At 40.0% G+C, this 17,678-nt stretch overlaps 1 pseudogene; it reads right to left on the minus strand.

Moving 5' to 3' along the window:
• Positions 1–12,702: 12,702 nt before the first annotated feature.
• Positions 12,703–13,203, minus strand: LOC102975506 (ATP synthase subunit g, mitochondrial-like; annotated as a pseudogene).
• Positions 13,204–17,678: the final 4,475 nt, after the last annotated feature.

The following is a 17,678-nucleotide window of genomic DNA, read 5'->3' on the forward strand; positions in this document are numbered from 1 at the left end:
ATTTGTTTGGTCTGATGGGTTTTTACCTTGCTCCTTCATCTGCTGCATATTTCTCTGTCTTCTAATTTTGCTTAACTTACTGTGTTTGGGGTCTCCTTTTCACAGGCTGCTGGTTTGTAGTTCCTGTTGTTTCTTGTGTCTGCCCCCAGTAGGTAAGGTTGGTTCAGTGATTTGTGTAGGCTTCCTGGTGGAGGGGACTAGTGTCTGTGTTCTGGTGGACGAATCTGGATCTTGTCTTTCTGGTGGGCAGGACTGCATCCGGTGGTGTGTTTTGGGGTGTCTGTGACCTTATTATGATTTTAGGTAGCCTCTCTGCTAATGGGTGGGGCTGTGTTCCTGTCTTGCTAGTTGTTTGGCATAGGGTGTCCAGCACTGTAGCTTGCTGGTCGTTGACTGTAGCTGGGTCTTAGTATTGAGATGGAGATCTCTGGGAGAGCTTTTGCCATTTGATATTACATGGAACCGGGATGTCTCTGGTGGACCAGTGTCTTGAATTTGGCTCTCCTACCTCAGAAGCTCAGGCCTGACATCCCGCCAGAGCACCAAGACCCTGTCAGCCACTCAGCTCAGAAGAAAAGGGCAAAAAATAGAAAGAAAAAAATAAAATAAAGTTATTAAAATAAAAAATTGTTAAAAATTAAAAAGTATTAAAAAAGAAAAAGAAAGAAAGAAAGAAGAGAGCAACCAAACCCAAAAACAAATTCACCAATGTTAACAAGTGCTAAAAACTATACTAAAAAAGAAAAACACAAAAAAACGGACAGACAGAACCCTAGGACAAATGGTAAAAGCAAAGCTATACAGACAAAAATCACACAAAGAAGCATACACATACACACTCACAAAAAGAGAAAAAGGAAAAAAAAATCTCTATGTAAGAAAAAAAGGAAGAGAGTGACCAAATCGATAAACAAATCTACCAATGATAATAAACTCTAAATACTAAACTAAGGTAAACATAAAACCAGAAGCAAATAAGACACAGAAAGCAAACCCCAAGTCTACAGTTGCTCCCAAAATCCACCGCCTCAATTTTGGGATGATTCATTGTCTATTCAGGTGTTCCACAGATGCAGGGTACATCAAGTTGACTGTGGAGATTTAATCCGCTGCTCCTGAGGCTGCTGGGCGAGATTTCCCTTTCTCTTCTTTTCGCTCAGCTCCTGGGGTTCAGCTTTGGATTGGCCCCACCTCTGCATTTAGGTCGCCCGAGGGTGTCTGTTCTTTGCTTAGACAGGACGGGTTAAAGTAGCAGTTGATTAGGGGGCTCTGGCTCAGTCAGACTGGGGGAAGGGAGGGGTATGGAATGCCGGGCAAGCCTGTGATGGCAGAGGCTGGCATGATGTTGCAACAGCCTGAGGCGCGCCATGTATTCTCCCGGGGAAGTTGTCCCTGGATCATGGGACCCTGGCAGTGGCAGGCTGCACATGCTCCTGGGAGGGGAGGTGTGGATAGTGACCTGTGCTTGCACACAGGCTTCTTGGTGGCTGCAGCAGCAGCCTTAGCGTTTCATGCCCGTCTCTGGTGTCTATGCTGATAGCCGTGGCTCGCGCCCATCTCTGGAGCTCGGTTAGGCGGTGCTCTGAATCCCCTCTCCTCGTGCACCCCGAAACAGTGGTCTCTTGCCTCTCAAGCAGGTCCAGACTATTTCCCAGACTCCCTCCCGGCTAGCTGTGGTGCACTAACCCCCTTCAGGCTGTGTTCACGCAGCCAAGCCCAGTCCTCTCCCTGGGATCTGACCTCCAAAGCCTGAGATTCAGCTCCCAGCCCAGACCTGCCCCTGGCAGGTGAGCAGACAAGCCTCTCAGGTTGGTGAGTGCTGGTTGGCACTGATCCTCTGTGCGGGAATCTCTCTGCTTTGCCCTCCGCACCCCTATTGCTGTGCTTTCCTCTGTGGGTCCGAAGCTTTCCCCCGGCCACTCCCCGTCTCCACCAGTGAAGGGGCTTCCTAGTGTGTGGAAACTTTTCCTCCTTCACAGCTCCCTCTCAGAGGTGCAGGCCCTGTCCCTATCCTTTTGTCTCTGTTTTTTCTTTTGCCTTTTGCCCTACCCAGGTACGTGGGGAGTTTCTTGCCTTTTGGGGAGTCTGAGGTCTTCTTCCCGCATTCAGTAGGTGTTCTGTAGGAGTTGTTCCACATGTAGATGTGTTTCTGATGTATTTGAGGGGAGGAAGGTGATCTCCACATCTTACTCCTCCACCATCTTGAAGGTCTCCCCCTTATAGACATTAATTTTTTTTTTTTTTTTTTTGTGGTATGCGGGCCTCCCTCTGCTGCGGCCTCTCCCGTTGCAGAGCACAGGCTCCGGACGCGCAGGCCCAGCGGCCATGGCTCACAGGCCCAGCCGCTCCGCGGCACGTGGGATCCTCCCAGACCGGGGCGCGAACCCGGTTCCCCTGCATCGGCAGGCGGACGCGCAACCACCGCGCCACCAGGGAAGCCCTAATTTTTAATAACAATGTTTTAAACAACTGACTTGCACCATTCCTGAAAATTAACAATGGACTCTTGTGAGCTGGTAGGAGCTGGCAATAGCAAACCACTCACCCATTCCCAGAAGCCTCCATATTCTGCTCCAATCTGGACTGGTCAATTTCTACAATTGCTACAGGGTTATCATATTAGGATTTTCCGTTTAATATTCCTCTTTTATTTCTCTTTGCTTTATTACTCCCTCATCTTGCTGGAGTACATTCTCAAGTAACTTGCAAAGAAGTTACTTTTATATATGGATTAAGTAAAATTTCTGTGTCCTTGAATGCTTGATGATGTCCTTATTTTCTCCTCATACTGAATGAAAGTTTGAGTATAGAGTTTCAAAGTGAAAATCATTTTCCCTCGGAAATTTGAAGGGCTTATGCCACTGATTTCTAGAAACTTGGGCTGCTGAGAAGCAGGGTAGTGCATACCTTTCCCCCTTCCAGAAGATTCTGAGATCTTTTCTTCATCTTGGAATTCTGAAATTTCATAGAGATATGTCTAGGTCTATGTCTTTGTCACTCGTTCTGTGGATTTTTCAAAATGAAGATAAATTCTTCTTTTTGGCATAAACTCTTGTACAGGGTCTTTGATAGTCCTCAATTTTTTCTCTTCTCTTTTGCTGGAGCCTTATCAGTCAAATGTGAGGCTTCTCAGATTGACTCTCTCTGTGTCTTACCTCTCTCTCATATTTTTTCTATTTTTGCCTTCTGTTTTTCATCCTGGGAGATGTCCTCAACTCTGTCTTCTAGCTCCTTACTAAATTTTAGTTCAGGAAATTATATTTTTTAATTTCCAAAAGCTAGTTCTTACCCACAAATTATTTTCTCTCACAGCATCCTTATTTTATGGACCCATATTTTCTTAAATCTCTCTGAGAATTATAACTTTTAAAAGCTCTTTTTTTTTCTCCCTTGATTATTTCTTCCAGGACTGTTTTGCTTCTTTATTTTGATTTTTTTTCACATGTTTCCAAATTTGTGAACACTCAGTAGTATATCCATTTCCAGTAATGGAAAATTCTCGGGCAACCTTAAAATAACATTTTGTCTGTTTCATGTGCCTATAATTTGAAACAGCAATTTCACTTTGTGGAATTAATTTTAAAAATTAGTCAAATGAAAAGATATATATTCAAGGATATTCACACAGCTTTATTTTCAGTAATAAAAATAGCCAGCCTATATTGAACACATATTATGTGCCAGCCACATGTTTAAGGGCTCTACATTTTTTAACTCCCTTAATTCTCAAAACAACCATTTGAAGTCAATATTATTATCTCCATTTTATAGATGAGGAACAGACCAGAGAGGTTAATGAGCTTGCCCATGATTGCACAATTAGTAAGTGCAGGATTCTAACTCAGACTGAGGATCCAGAGTGAGTGCTCTTAACCAATGTGTAATAACATTGATGCAGTAGAGAAAGATTAGAAATAGACCAAAATATTAATAGTGATTATATTTGGATTATGGGATTATGATAATATTTTTATGAATTTCCTTTTATTTAAATTAAAAATTATAATTGTGGGTACATATAATTTAAAAAATTGCTATATTTAAATTGAAATAGAAATCACATACCATAAAATTTTCTGACTTAAAGTGAACAATTCAGTGGTTTTTATATATTCACAGAGTTGCATAAATATCATCACTAATTCAAGAACATTTTCATCATTCCCAAAAGAAATTCTTTAACCATTAAGCAGTCACTTCTTTTTTTTTTTTAAACATCTTTATTGGAGTATAATTGCTTTACAGGTGTGTGTTAGTTTCTGCTTTATAACAATGTGAATCAGCTATACATATACATATATCCCCATATCTCCTCCCTCTTGCATCTTCCACCCACCCTATCCTACCCCTCTAGGTGGTCACAAAGCACCGAGCTGATCTCCCTGTGCTATGCAGCTGCTTCCCACTAGCTATCTATTTTACATTTGGTAGTGTATATGTGTCCATGCCACTCTCTCACTTCATCCCATCTTACCCTTCCCACTCCCCATGTCCTCAAGTACATTGTCTATGTCTGCATCTTTATTCCTGTCGTAAGCAGTCACTTCTAATTCCCTCTTCTCCCCAGCCCCCGGGAACCAGTAATCTACTTTCTATCTCTATGAATTTACCTATTATGGACATTTCATGTAAATGGAATCATATAACATGTGGCCTTTTGTGTCTGGTTTCTTTTGCTTTAACATAACTGTTATCTACCACCTCAGGCAGCTACACTGTTAAAACGTTACCTCTGTTTTTTCTTTTTAAAAAATTATTTATTGAAGTATATTTGACTTACAATATTATATTGTTTTCAGATGTACAACATAGCAATTTGATATTTTCATAGATTACACACCATACGAAGTTATTATAAAATATTGACTATATTTCTTTTGCTGTATGTTATGTCCCTGTGACTCATTTATTTTATAACTGCTAGCTTGTACCTCTTAATCCCCTTTACCTATTCTGCCCCTTCCCTTCCTTCTCTCCCTTGTGGTAACCAACAGTTTGTTCTCTGGATCTGTGAGTCTGTTTCTGTTTTATTTTTTTGCTTGTTTGGTTTTGTCTCTGATTTTTTTGACAAACACCCATAGGGAAAATGTTGTTAGCACTAGATGACCTCTGAGTTAGGTCATACAAAGACAGCCTTCTGAGTGGGGTCTTCCAAGGAACCACCAGACAGGTCAAATAATGACAATTCTCTGTAAGTGGGGCTTTGAAGGAGCTCCAACCACTCTGCTCCTTCAAGCAGCTGCCAGGCTGCTGGTTTTCACTAGTGGGATGTTGGTTTTCTTTCCTTTTTTTTTTAATATTTAAAATTTTTTATTATTTATTTATTTATTTAGGTTGCTCTGGGTCTTAGTTGTGGCACGCGGGATCTTTGTTGCGGCATGTGGGATCTTTAGTTGCAGCAGGCGGACTTCTTAGTTGTGGCATGCAGGTTTCTTAGTTGCGGCATGTGGACTCTTAGTTGCGGCATGTTGACTCTTAGTTGCAGCATGCATGAGGGATCTAGTTCCCTGACCAGTGATTGAACGCTGGCCATTGGTATTGTGGAGTCTTACCCACCAGACCACCAGGGAAGTCTCGGGATGTTGATTTTCAAGGTTTCTTGCAGAGATGGGGAAAGGGGGATAGAGACAGGGTAAATTAAAATGCCACAGAACTTGCTGTTCTTACTGAGATCAAGCCATTTTTCTTGAATAAACACTCCCTGGATTACTGCAAGCCTTTGGTTAATTTCCAGAGTTCTGAAGAAGTTGATTCGGATAATTTTTGACGGTGTTTTCCTTGTGTTTACAGAGCAGAGAATTTTCAAGGCCTTACTTTGCCATTTTTGTTCACATCACTGATTATGGATATTTTAAAGTTTATTCTTTTTGTGCAGCTTTTATCTAATTTTTCTACACTGAGCTAGTATTGTTCTTGCATTGAGCAAGACATTATATTATTATTATTATTATTATTATTTTGGCATATTTTCTTGCAGTTCTGGAGGCTAGAAGTATGAAATCAAGGTGTTTGCTAGGCCATGCTCTTTCCAAAATCTCTAGGGGAGGACCCTTCCTTGCCTCTTCCAGCTTCTGGTAGCCCCAGACATTCCTTGGTTTATGGAAGCATCACTCCAACATCTGCCTCTGTGGTGTGTTCCCTTTGTCTCTGTGAGCAAGACACTTTTAATTGCCAAAAAATATTATTTACTGAATTTGTAATTCTCAGCTCTGGTTTATGCTTTCATTATATTTTATTTTGTTTTGATTTTCATTATAAAGAGTGAAGGGACTTCCCTGGTGGTCCAGTGGTTAAGAATCTGCCTTCCAGTGCAGGGGACATGGGTTCAATCCCCGGTCAGGGAATTGAATCCCATGTGCTGTGGGGCAACTAAGACCGCGCACTCTGGAGCCTGTGCAGCAGAACTAGAGAGCCCACGTGCTGCAGCTACTGAGCCCACACACTCTGGAGCCCGTGTGCCACAACTAAGACCCGACACAGCCAGAGAAAAAAAAAAGAGTTAGTGAAGACAGGAAAAGGAATACTTCAAAAAGAACAAAGGGACAGTGCTGACTATCAGAATCAGAAGCAAAAGTCAGAATCACTGACTTTTAATTCTGAGTACTAATATAGTTTAACCATTTTTTTTTTAGTGGAGAAGTTAGAAAATTTAAGGAGAATCGATTAAAATATTATTATATGATAGGAATCCTATATTTAAAAAAATAGGATTTGCTATATTTATTTATTTTAAATTTAAAAATTTTTGTAAATTTTATATTGGAGTATAGTTAATTAACAATGTTGTGTTAGTTTCAGGTGTACAGCAAAGTGATTCAGTTATACAGACACATGTATCTGTTCTTTTTCAAATTCTTTTCCCATTTAGGTTAATACAGAGAATTATAGAGCAGAGTTCCCTGTGCTATACAGTAGGTCCTTGTTTTAAAAATAGCAGTGTGTACATGTTAATCTCAAACTCCCAATCTATCCTTCCCCTCCTCCCCCCCATAACCATAAATTTGTTCTCTAAGTCTGTTTGTCTGTTTCCGTTTCGTAAATAAGTTCATTTGTATCTTTTTTTTAGATTGTGCATATAAGCATTATCATATGATATATGTCTTCCTCTGTCTGACTTACTTCACTTAGTATGATAATCTCCAGGTCCATCCATGTTGCTGCAAATGGCATTATTTCATTATTTTTAATGGCTGAGTAATATGCCATTGTATATATGGAATCACATCTTCTTTATCCATTCATCTGTTGATGGACATTTCCATGCTTCCATGTCTTGGCTATTGTAAACAGCACTGCAATGAACATTGGGGGGCATGTATCCTTTCAAACCATGCTTTTTTTCCAAATATATGCCCAGGAGTGGGATTGCTGGATCATATGGTAGCTCTATTTTTAGTTTTTTAAGGAACCTCCATACTGTTCTCCATAGTGGCTGTACCAATTTACATTCCCACCAACAGTACACAGTGCTATATTTAAAACAGATAACCACAAGGACCTTCTGTATAGCACAGGAAGCTCTGCTCAATATTCTGTAATAACCTAAATGGGGAAAGAATTTGAAAAAGAATAGATACATGTATATGCTTAACTGAATCACTTTGCTATACACCTGAAACTAACACAACATTGTTAATCAACTATAATATAAAATAAAAATTAAAAAAATAAGGTATTAAGAAAGTTAAAAAAAAATCAGGACTGCTCAAATGCAGAATAAGATGCTTGGAGAGTCTATGAAGTTTTACAAGGTTACAGCCCTATCCCCTTCCCTCCTCTTTCTTTTCCTTTCCTCCCTCTTTGCTTCCTTTCTTCCCTTCCTCCTTCTCCTTCTTCTTCCCTCAAACAAATCATGCCCATAAGGAAATAGGTTTCTTGAAATATGTATTTATAAGTCTTATAAGTACATATTTCTTAGAATTTTGACTCACTTTTCCTTATGTGTTTATCTGAATTGACATGGTCCTGAACTGCAACAAAGCATAAGGTTTTCATCTGAGGGTGCACTTAAAATCATGTGTAAAAAATACAGATACGTAGTTCTTCCCACCCTGTAACCCCAGGAGATTCTGACTCACTAGGTTCCTGGAGTGAAGCTTGGCATCTACAGATTTAACAAGCTCCGAGGGAAATTTGGAATCTCCTTGGAACCACTGCCACAGGGATTATAATTATGTCTGTATAGTACCTGGATCACTGTCTTCATTTATTTTGCAGTCACTGGGTGTGGAGAACCCCAAATAAAGTAAAACCAAATGATATAAAAGAAGATGGCATCTTCTCTCTTATGGAACCTTAGCCTAGGTAATCAAAAAAAAAAAGCACTAGAAGCCAAAAAAGATTCTGATAAAGTGAAACCACTCTGGAGTTGGATTGGTTGGGGAAGACTTCAGAAGAACAGTCCCAAATAGAAGCTTGAAAGAAGTGTAGTATTTGGATGAGTGGAGGAGAGGATGTTTGCAGCAGGGGAAATAACATAAGGAAAGGCATGAACACAAACTGAGCCTGACTTTTCTAGGAAACATTCAGGATACCTGCCTGCCTCACTGGAGAGGAGGGTTCATTGGAAAACTGGATAGACAAGGGAAGTCCCATGATGAAGAGTGCTGGGTGCCAGTTGAGAGGTTTGCACTTGGAGTCAGAGAGACCTGGACTTGAATTCTACCTCCAGTACTTGATACTACTATGACTTTAGACAGATTGTTTATCTTCCCTGGGCTTGTTTTCTTCTGTAAAATGGGCTTAAAACTCGTTATGCCTGGGGGGTTTTGGGGGGCTAGATAGCAATGCCTGGCACAGAGTAGCACTCTGTACATGGAGTCATGGCCATTATTGATCCGACATGCTGAACGTAACTGCGGAGGGTCCTGGAGCAGGAGGCTGCAGGCTGGTGGTGATAAGTTGTGAAGGTGAACATAGTTGTGGAGGAAGGACAGACATTCCCTTCAGTGAGAAGATAATTCAAATCAGATAGCACCGGAAGGGGAGCGTGACAATTCCAGCCTTCCCACTCCACTGGGTGTTGTGCTGACACTGCCTGGGACCACGTAAAGCTGCTGAGTACTTGTTGTCTCAGCAAATCGATGCTCTCGCTACTCTTGTATTAGTTCTTTAAAATCCCCACAGGACAAACAAGCGGTGAGTTGGAGGTCCATGAAAATAGATCCCATTTGTTAAGTACTGTGCTAATTGCTTTACATGCATTCCACATGATTATGAAAGTGAAAGAAAACTAAGGGATTTTCAGACTAATGAAAATATCTACGGTTCTATTTTTTCTATAATTTGTTTTTAGTGAATAATGAAGAGATTAACTGCATTTGTAAGATACACATAAGGTTTAAAGAATGATGATAAAACAAATTATCAGTGTCACAGCTTTAGAACTAGAACATTCCCAGTACTTTAGAATTCCCTAGAATTCCCCTTCCCAATTCCACTCCCCTCCTTCAGAAGGAACCATTATCCTGAATTTTTTGTTTAACATTTTCTTGCTTTTCTTTTTAATTTTACCACTCTGTATGTATTCTTAAATAATATATTGTTTAGTGTCACATGTTTTAGTTTAAAAGCATTAACTTATATAAAGTTAATTATATAATTTGAATCATGTGATATATACCTTTCTGTTTCTCATTTTTCTCCCCTCAACATTATAATCCTGAAATTCATCCATGTTGATGCATGTAGCTATAGTTTACAAGTTTTGATGCATAATATTTCATTGTAGAAAAAGACCATATTTTATGCATCCATGTATCCATGGACATTCAGATTGTTTCAGTATTTTGCTTTTACAAATGTTGCTATGAACATCCTCACACAGGTCTTGGTGCATATGTGTAACCATTTTTTTGAGGGTGCATGCTTTTGTGTCAGTTAAGATTAGGTTGGGCTACACCTCCTCTCTATTACCACACCTCCCCCACCCCTGGCATCCATGACTTCTGACACACCCAGGGTTGAAGAGATAATGCATAGGAAAAGTCTTAACTGCCTGTTGTTCTCTGGGCTTTGAAGCTGTTTAAGGCTAATTCTGTCTGAAACTCAGTAGTGATCAGACTTTCGTGGGACACATTAGTGGTTTCTTTAGATACCGTCATCCCCCTCGATTTCCCATAGCTGGGGATCTCCACTTGGGGATGCCTTGATAGAGGTGAACAGACCTCCTCTGGCTGGTTATTTATGAGTGCCTCAACAACTGTTGGACATCTGTCCATTCCTCTTTAGCATCTTCCTGCGGAGGTCGTCACACTATTCCAGGTGGTCCTCATTGGCAGGATCCAAGACCGCCCCATACCTGCTTGTCCTCTCACTACATTTTGCCTACCACCCTTCACCTGCATAATGAGAGAATGTCAGATGCTTGACAAAATGGAAGATGGGGCATTTTCAAAAGTTTTAAGACCATTTGAATTCAATCCAGTTATTATTATTTTAATTATCTCATACATTGCTGTTGGGGGCAATACCTATTAAAAATAAAAATTCATAAGCCCCTTGACCTAACAGTTTCACTTACCGTTCTTTGTCCTGTAGATATGTTCATAGAAGTTTGCAGACTAGTCATTGACATGTTGTTTGTAAAGCAAAAACTGGAAAGAAAAGGAAATGTATCCATACAAGGTTATATTATAGAATCCTTAAAAATAAATAAGGTATGTTTTGTAAGAAATAAACTCCAAAATATATTATTAAGTGAACAAAAGTAATTTGGAGAATAATGTATGTAGCATGCTACCATTGAATTGTGCTGGAATTTTTAAGGAGCATCTATACTTGCAAATGCGTAGACTATATCTGGGTGGATATATAGCAAGCTGTTAACACAGGTTGCCCCTGAGAAGGGGAATTGGAGGTATGGTGGTCAGGGATGAGCGGACAACCTACCTTTTACTGTATATAATATACTATTTTGTATTTTTGAATTATTCTTTTTACTATGCATATTACTTTAGAAAAATATTCATTAATTTTGAAAAATCATTCTTTAAACAAAAGAAAAAATCTTATTTGAATATTAGACCTCCTATGATTAATATTTGGCTTCTGTCGCATTAGACATCTGCAACCTTAACTTGTGAATATTTTTTTCCACAGTGATTGAGAAGGATAGTATTTACAGTATAATGAATAGATATGTACAAAAAGAAAGTTCACTATATTTTGAGCATAATGAGTTTGGGTTGTCAGGAGGATAGGCAGATGCCAACAAGCAGTTGGAAATGTGGACTCCAGCATTAGTCAAGACCTAAGATTGGTAGAAAAGATTGAGTAAAATTTCCAAAGGAGGAACGTAAAGAGAAATGAACCATGGGCATAACCAAAGGGAGTACTTACTTTGGGGGTCAGAAGGAGAAAGAGGAATCAGAGAACGAGAACAAGATTTTAAGAGTGAACACATTATGAAAAATCATGGGAGAAGATAATATGAAGAAGTAAGAGTTGTTGATGGTGGCTGGCTGCGGAGAGTCTGAGGAGGATGAAAACCAAGAAAAAGCTGTTGGATTTGATCCTTCAGTGGTTATCAAGAGAGAATTTTTTGCACATGATGAGGATGCACATGGTTAGATGGTGAGGAAATGGAGGCCCTGATAAAGGAACTTGGTAATGAAGGGAAGGAGGGAGGAGCAGGAATGTATTAGTTCAAGAGTGGGTAGCCTGGTGAGTGGAGGTGATGTGTGTGTGTGTGTGTGTGTGTGTGTGTGTGTGTATTAAGATGGGGAGCACTTCAAAACATTTATACATTGGCAGGAAGAAGTCACAGAAGAAAGAATGAAGATGTAATGAAATGTGGTCAAGTTGAGGGGATTATTGGTGGAGTAAGCCCCCAGAGAATGGATGAGAATGAGGGACACGGAGGGAGCTTTCACTTTGAGATAGAGGAAGACCACTTTTTTTTTAAATACCAATCACATCTATTTATTTCAGGACATAATATGCTGTTTAGACCCATGGATGATACTAAGTTTTAATCCTGTTTATATATTTTATTTTGCAAAGATAGGTTCTAAAAATGATAAGACTGAATAGATTAATGATATAATATGTATCAAACTTAGATTTAAAATGTAGATCATGATTCTCATTCACTCTGTCCTACTGCTAAAGATGTTACAAATATACACATTTATAAGACCAGCCTGCTATTCTTGCTTGAGGAGACTATATTCAAGTTGATAAGAAGTGCTCTAACATTTATAGACATAGCTGTTATCAAAAGGATCTTTCTGTGATGTTTACAAGGAGAAACAGTCCAAATTTTATTCTTTATGACTACTGAGATGATTTAACTACATCATACACTACAGCATAATGTATTTCAAACCAGGAGTTCCCTGGTGGTCCAGTGGTTAAGACTCCATACTCCCAGTGCAGGGGGCCTGGGTTCGATCCCTGGTCAGGGAACTAGATCCCGCTCGCAGCAATTAAGAGCCCACGTACCGCAACTAAAAGAGACCGTATGCCACAACTAAAAGAGCCCACATGCTGCAACTAAAGAACCCACACGTCACAACTAAAGATCCCGTGTGCTGCAATGAAGACCCAACACAGCCAAATAAATACATAAATAAATACTTTAAAATATATGTATGTTTCAAACCATCAAATTAAAATGTTATCCCCATATATACATGTACCACAATGTTACGTTTGCACATATCCTTTCCAATTTCAGGCTAAGCAAAGACATACATTTAGAGCTGTATTAATGTATCAAAGCAAAAGATAACCCAACTTAGTACCAAGAAATATTGTGACCGTCCATGTAGCGTTTGATAGAGAAAACACTGATTTTGACATCATTTTAATCAGACAGCAGTCTGGTCACACATGGTCCAAGGACACTCAAATAATAAACCAAATATAATCACACGTTAAAGTTTGGTCTTCAAACACTATAGCCAACGATGCCACACTTGCCTATGATCTTGCCAACATAAAACCACATTCACACCTCAGTGACCACCAAACCATTCAGCAGAGCTTCCTTAACTGTGAGCTGTTTGAAGCAACTAGTTTGAGCACTAATGACTATTTCTTAAAACCTCTGAATAGGAGTAGGGATCTCAGCAGGGTTGGAGGAACCAGCTCAGCACTGACCTAGTGCCAAAATGTGGCCAGTCAAGGCTTCATGTAAGTCATAGCAGCACTGACCAGGGCTTGAGCCTTCTCTGTGACGTTATGAACAAATAGGGCCATGGTTCTATGACAGAAAAATCTCACCCAGAACTGGAGGGCCACCACTTTCTCTGTGACAGTAGTGAAGGAAGGGAGGATGGGGGAAAAGACAAAGAAGTGGTGTTAATGTGGAAGCATGTCCACATTTTGAATAAAGAGATAAACAAGATCACCTGCAGGAAATAAGGAGACCTGAATAAAAGGGGATTTTACATATATAGAATAGTCTTATAAAAGTTATAATTAGGAAAGATGCAGGGGACTTCCCTGGTGGCACAGTGGTTAAGAATTTGCCTGCCAGTGCAGGGGACACGGGTTTGATCCCTGGTCTGGGAAGATCCGTGGAGCAACTAAGCTCGTGCGCCACAACTACTGAGCCTGTGCTCTAGTGCCCGCAAGCCACAACTACTGAAGCCCGCTCACCTAGAGCCTGTGCTCTGCAACGAGAAGCCACAGCAATGAGAAGCCCACGCCGCAACTAAAAGTAGCCCCTGCTCGCTGCAACTAGAGAAAGCTCGCGTGCAACAACGAAGACCCAATGCAGCCAAAAATAAATAAATAATTATTAATTTTAAAAAAAGAAGAGATGCGGGAGTTCTTTTCTTAATTTAGCAAAGCAGGTGGTTTGCAGCATCATAACACAATGGAAAGAACATTAGCTTTGGGGCCGCAAAGACCTGAGTTTGTGTCCTGGCTTTATTCCTTTTTAACAAGTTACCAAACTATTCTTTCTCAATTTCTTCACAGTAAAATGGAGACAACAGTACCTATTTTGTCAGGTAGTTATGCAGATTCAGTGATAGGACATGTCGTTAATTTCAGTTCCAACAAACATTTATTAATCTCCTATTGTGCACCTAGTACTCCACTAGGTGTGTGTCTTGGAGGAGTTTGAAGTCTAGGGGGGAATTCATTTCTCATTCATTCTCTTTTGGGACCAAAAAAAATCAACTTTTGCAGAATTGTGAGGGGACTTGCTAGTTACTTCCCTGTGTGCTTTTAAATACTAGATTAGATGCCACCTGCAGGTGTTTTTCCAGTCTTCCTGGATTTAGCCACTAATGCTGGATGAACCACTTCTCCAAGGCACTGTCCCTGCTTTTCTGACCTCTTGCCCTCTGGACAGTGGGCTTGGCAAAGGGAACCCTTTGCAGCTGCCAATCATGAGGCATGAGCGGCCTTGGACTACTGACCCCTTCAGTGGTGATTCAGCCTGTCTCATTCTTATCTCTGTAATAAGTGTGATGTGTATTTTTTTCCTGTCTCCTTTTTGTTATTGTTGTTAGCAGCTAAATCTATGGTTGTTTAGCTTCCAAATAGCATCCCGGTGGGAAATGGTTCCAGACTGAGGACCTGAGAACAACTGACCACAATCGTGAACAGTAATGAAATCCATCCATTTGTAATCTCTGTTACTTTTAGGGAGAATAAGTAAAGACATGCGTCCTTGATTAGGTAGATTGGAATTAATTGTAATGATTGGACTTGGAGTGTGCGTCCAGAGAAATATTAAATTCTAACAGAAGTGCTTTGGCAAAAGGATTATAAATTAAAGGTTTAATATGCGTATTCTAGTTGCTTAAGTGATTGTAACATCGTTTAAGCATTTAATGATAGTAAAATTGTTCCAGTGTCCTCTGTGATTTGTGATGAGGATCAGAACATCTAGATCAGAACTGAAGCTCATCACCAAGGAAAGGACAACACATTCTGACCAATACCTGGATTGTGTAATAGACATCTTTCCCTTCTTTAGTTCTTTTCCAATGCGGCAGAGCATTTATAACCTTATGTTGGATCAGTAAGGATTAGGTTGGCTCCATTTCTAGGACCATGTAAATACCAACCTTTCAAAGTTGGCAATAGGAAGTTCATAGATGTATCTTTTTAATATACGTGGCCTCTCAGATCTCTCAGGCAGGCCAATTTGTTTTCCACAGGACTGTTCTATTTTCCTAGTTGTCAGCCTTGTATGAGAATTATTGCTGTGTCACAGGCATCAATAGAGTGTTCCAGCTGACCTTTATTAGGCCTTTGAGGAAAGATGGAAAACAACAACAACAAAAAACGATTGGCAATTGCCAAGGTACTATCAGTGATTAACAACAATTTTCTCTGGACATTTTGTGATTCTGTTAAAAGAGAAACAGACCAGAAATTACCGTGTTTTGAGTGAGATAATGCACCAAAGGCACTCACTCAACACAGAGCCAGGACTCAATAAGTGCAAGCTCTTATTACCATTATTTGGAATGAATGTCACCTATTTCCCCCTCTTTTTCTCACTCTCACAAACATCTTTTACTCTGAACCTCAGTGGTATGAAGGTAAACAACATTCATTCTCTTTTCTGAGAACAGGCTGTCCTGTTGTTGAAGGTGATAGAACAGTCAGCAGCCCTGGAAGCCCTATTCCAGATTCCAGGTAATTTTGCTGGGTCAGGCCAGCCTTACAAACTGGCAGCTATCTGGAAGATTGGGGTCATGTTCTGCATTGGCCTGCACTGGGAAATTGCTACACACAGCCAACAATCTTCTCTGGCATTAAGAAGTCAAGAGTAACACTTAACAACATTCCTTTAAACAATGAACTCATAAGCCAGAACCTAAATGCTGCACTAACAAGGGAGCCAGCTTTTGGATAGTCAAAGGCATTTTGTCAACAAAGCGTCATTATTCTGGCCAAACTAGGGTTGGTACATATATGGTTCTGTTCAGCTCAGCTCACCTTGTAGATGGGAGAGAATTTGGAACTTTTGTAGTTACTAAATCAACTCTTATTTCAATGCAGGTAACTCCTTGCTCTAAATAAGGTCCTTTATATTCTTGTGCTGCAGACTTGGCATTTCTAACTGCCTGATGGACATTTCCACTTGGATTTCCAGCTGTTGACACCTGTTCCCAGCATCCTTATTTCTATCTATGCTCTCACCAATATTGAGAGGCTAGATATGTAGTGGTTAAGAATGAGGGATTGGGAGGCTGACTGCCTGGGTTCAATTTCCTGCTGTGCTGCTTACTAGGTGTGTGGCCTTGGCCAAATTATTTGACTTTTTTGATGCCTTAATTACCTCATCTGTATAATTGGGATAATAATAACACATTCCTCATCAAGTTGTTGGAAGCATTGGGTTAAAGTGCTTAGACCAGTGCCTGGCACATAGTCAGTGTTTGTATCAGTTTGGGTGTGTTATGTTGCAAATAAAAGAACAGCAGTTAATGGTATGGTAGGCAAAAAAACATATTTAATTATCTTTCTTAAGTAGAATTCTAGAGGTGGGTAGTTCCAGGTTTGGTGCAGCAGTTCAGTGGTGCCACCAAAGACCCCACTTCTTCCTGCCTTCCCCTCTGCCATCTTTAGCATGCTGGCTTTTCATCTCCATGGTTATCACATTGTGGTCACCAGGTGTTGCAAGTCCAGGTGTCACATCTGTATTCAAGGAAAGAAGAAGGGAGAAGGGCAGGATCAGCATCCACTGTCCCTTTCGTCAGGAAAACAACAGCTTTCCCAGGAGCCTCACAAAGGACTTCTCCCTACATCTGATTGCCAAGAATAAGTCAGAGGTCCACCCTTGTCCGTGAAAGAGGCCAGGAAAGAGACCATCTAGTTTCTAGCCTCTGTAATGAGAGATGAGTGCAAAAGAAGAGGGTTGGGTATAGTTGTTGAGGTAGCCTGGCCATAGTGACCGCCGCAGTGATTATTACATGTTAGCTGTTATTGTTATTATCATTCAAGTTCCTTAAGTTAGAAATATTGAAGTTATTTTTCATTCTTCTTCTTCTTATCTAGCAAACACTCAGTCACCAAGTTTGGTGATTCCTCCTGCTTAGTGCTTTCCATGTCCATCCCTTCCTTTCCCTTTATGCTATTCCTAGTGTTTCTGGTTTTTATTATCTCAAGAGTGGAGAAATGCAGCACCTTTCGTTCTTTATCTTTGATCTCCAGTTTCTCTGTGCTCTGCTCCATCTTGCACTCTGCTAGATGAATCTTCATCAGATACTTCTATCATGACATCTTGCTTCAAACCCCTCCATCCCTCCCTATTGTCTACAATACTGATTCTTAACCTTCACTGTACATTAGAATTACCTGGGAAGCTTGTTAAAAATCAGATGTCTCTTGAAAAGCAGATGCTGAGTTTACAAATAATATATCCTCAAAGCACTCACAGTATAATGGGAAAGACAAGTAAGATAATGATAATCAAGGGTATTGTCATTTATTTTCTATGCCACTCATTTGGCCTATTAAATGTACCGCTTTACGTAAGATCCAGTATTAGTTATCTTTTCATGTCTATACAAGTCTTAGCTCTTCCAGTAGACCAGAAATTCCCTGAAGGCAGAGATTATATAATACCACTTTGATGTTCTCATTAGTCCTAAATATTCAACAAAACATATGTTGAAGAATCAGTGGCATTCATACAAAATATTTAGTGGGTACTTAATAAATGTTGGCCAGATCCAACAAAAACATTGGAAAACCTTAGAGAC

Source organism: Physeter macrocephalus, chromosome 9 (genome assembly GCF_002837175.3).
Source record: "Physeter macrocephalus isolate SW-GA chromosome 9, ASM283717v5, whole genome shotgun sequence".
In the NCBI taxonomy this organism is placed as follows: domain Eukaryota; kingdom Metazoa; phylum Chordata; class Mammalia; order Artiodactyla; family Physeteridae; genus Physeter; species Physeter macrocephalus.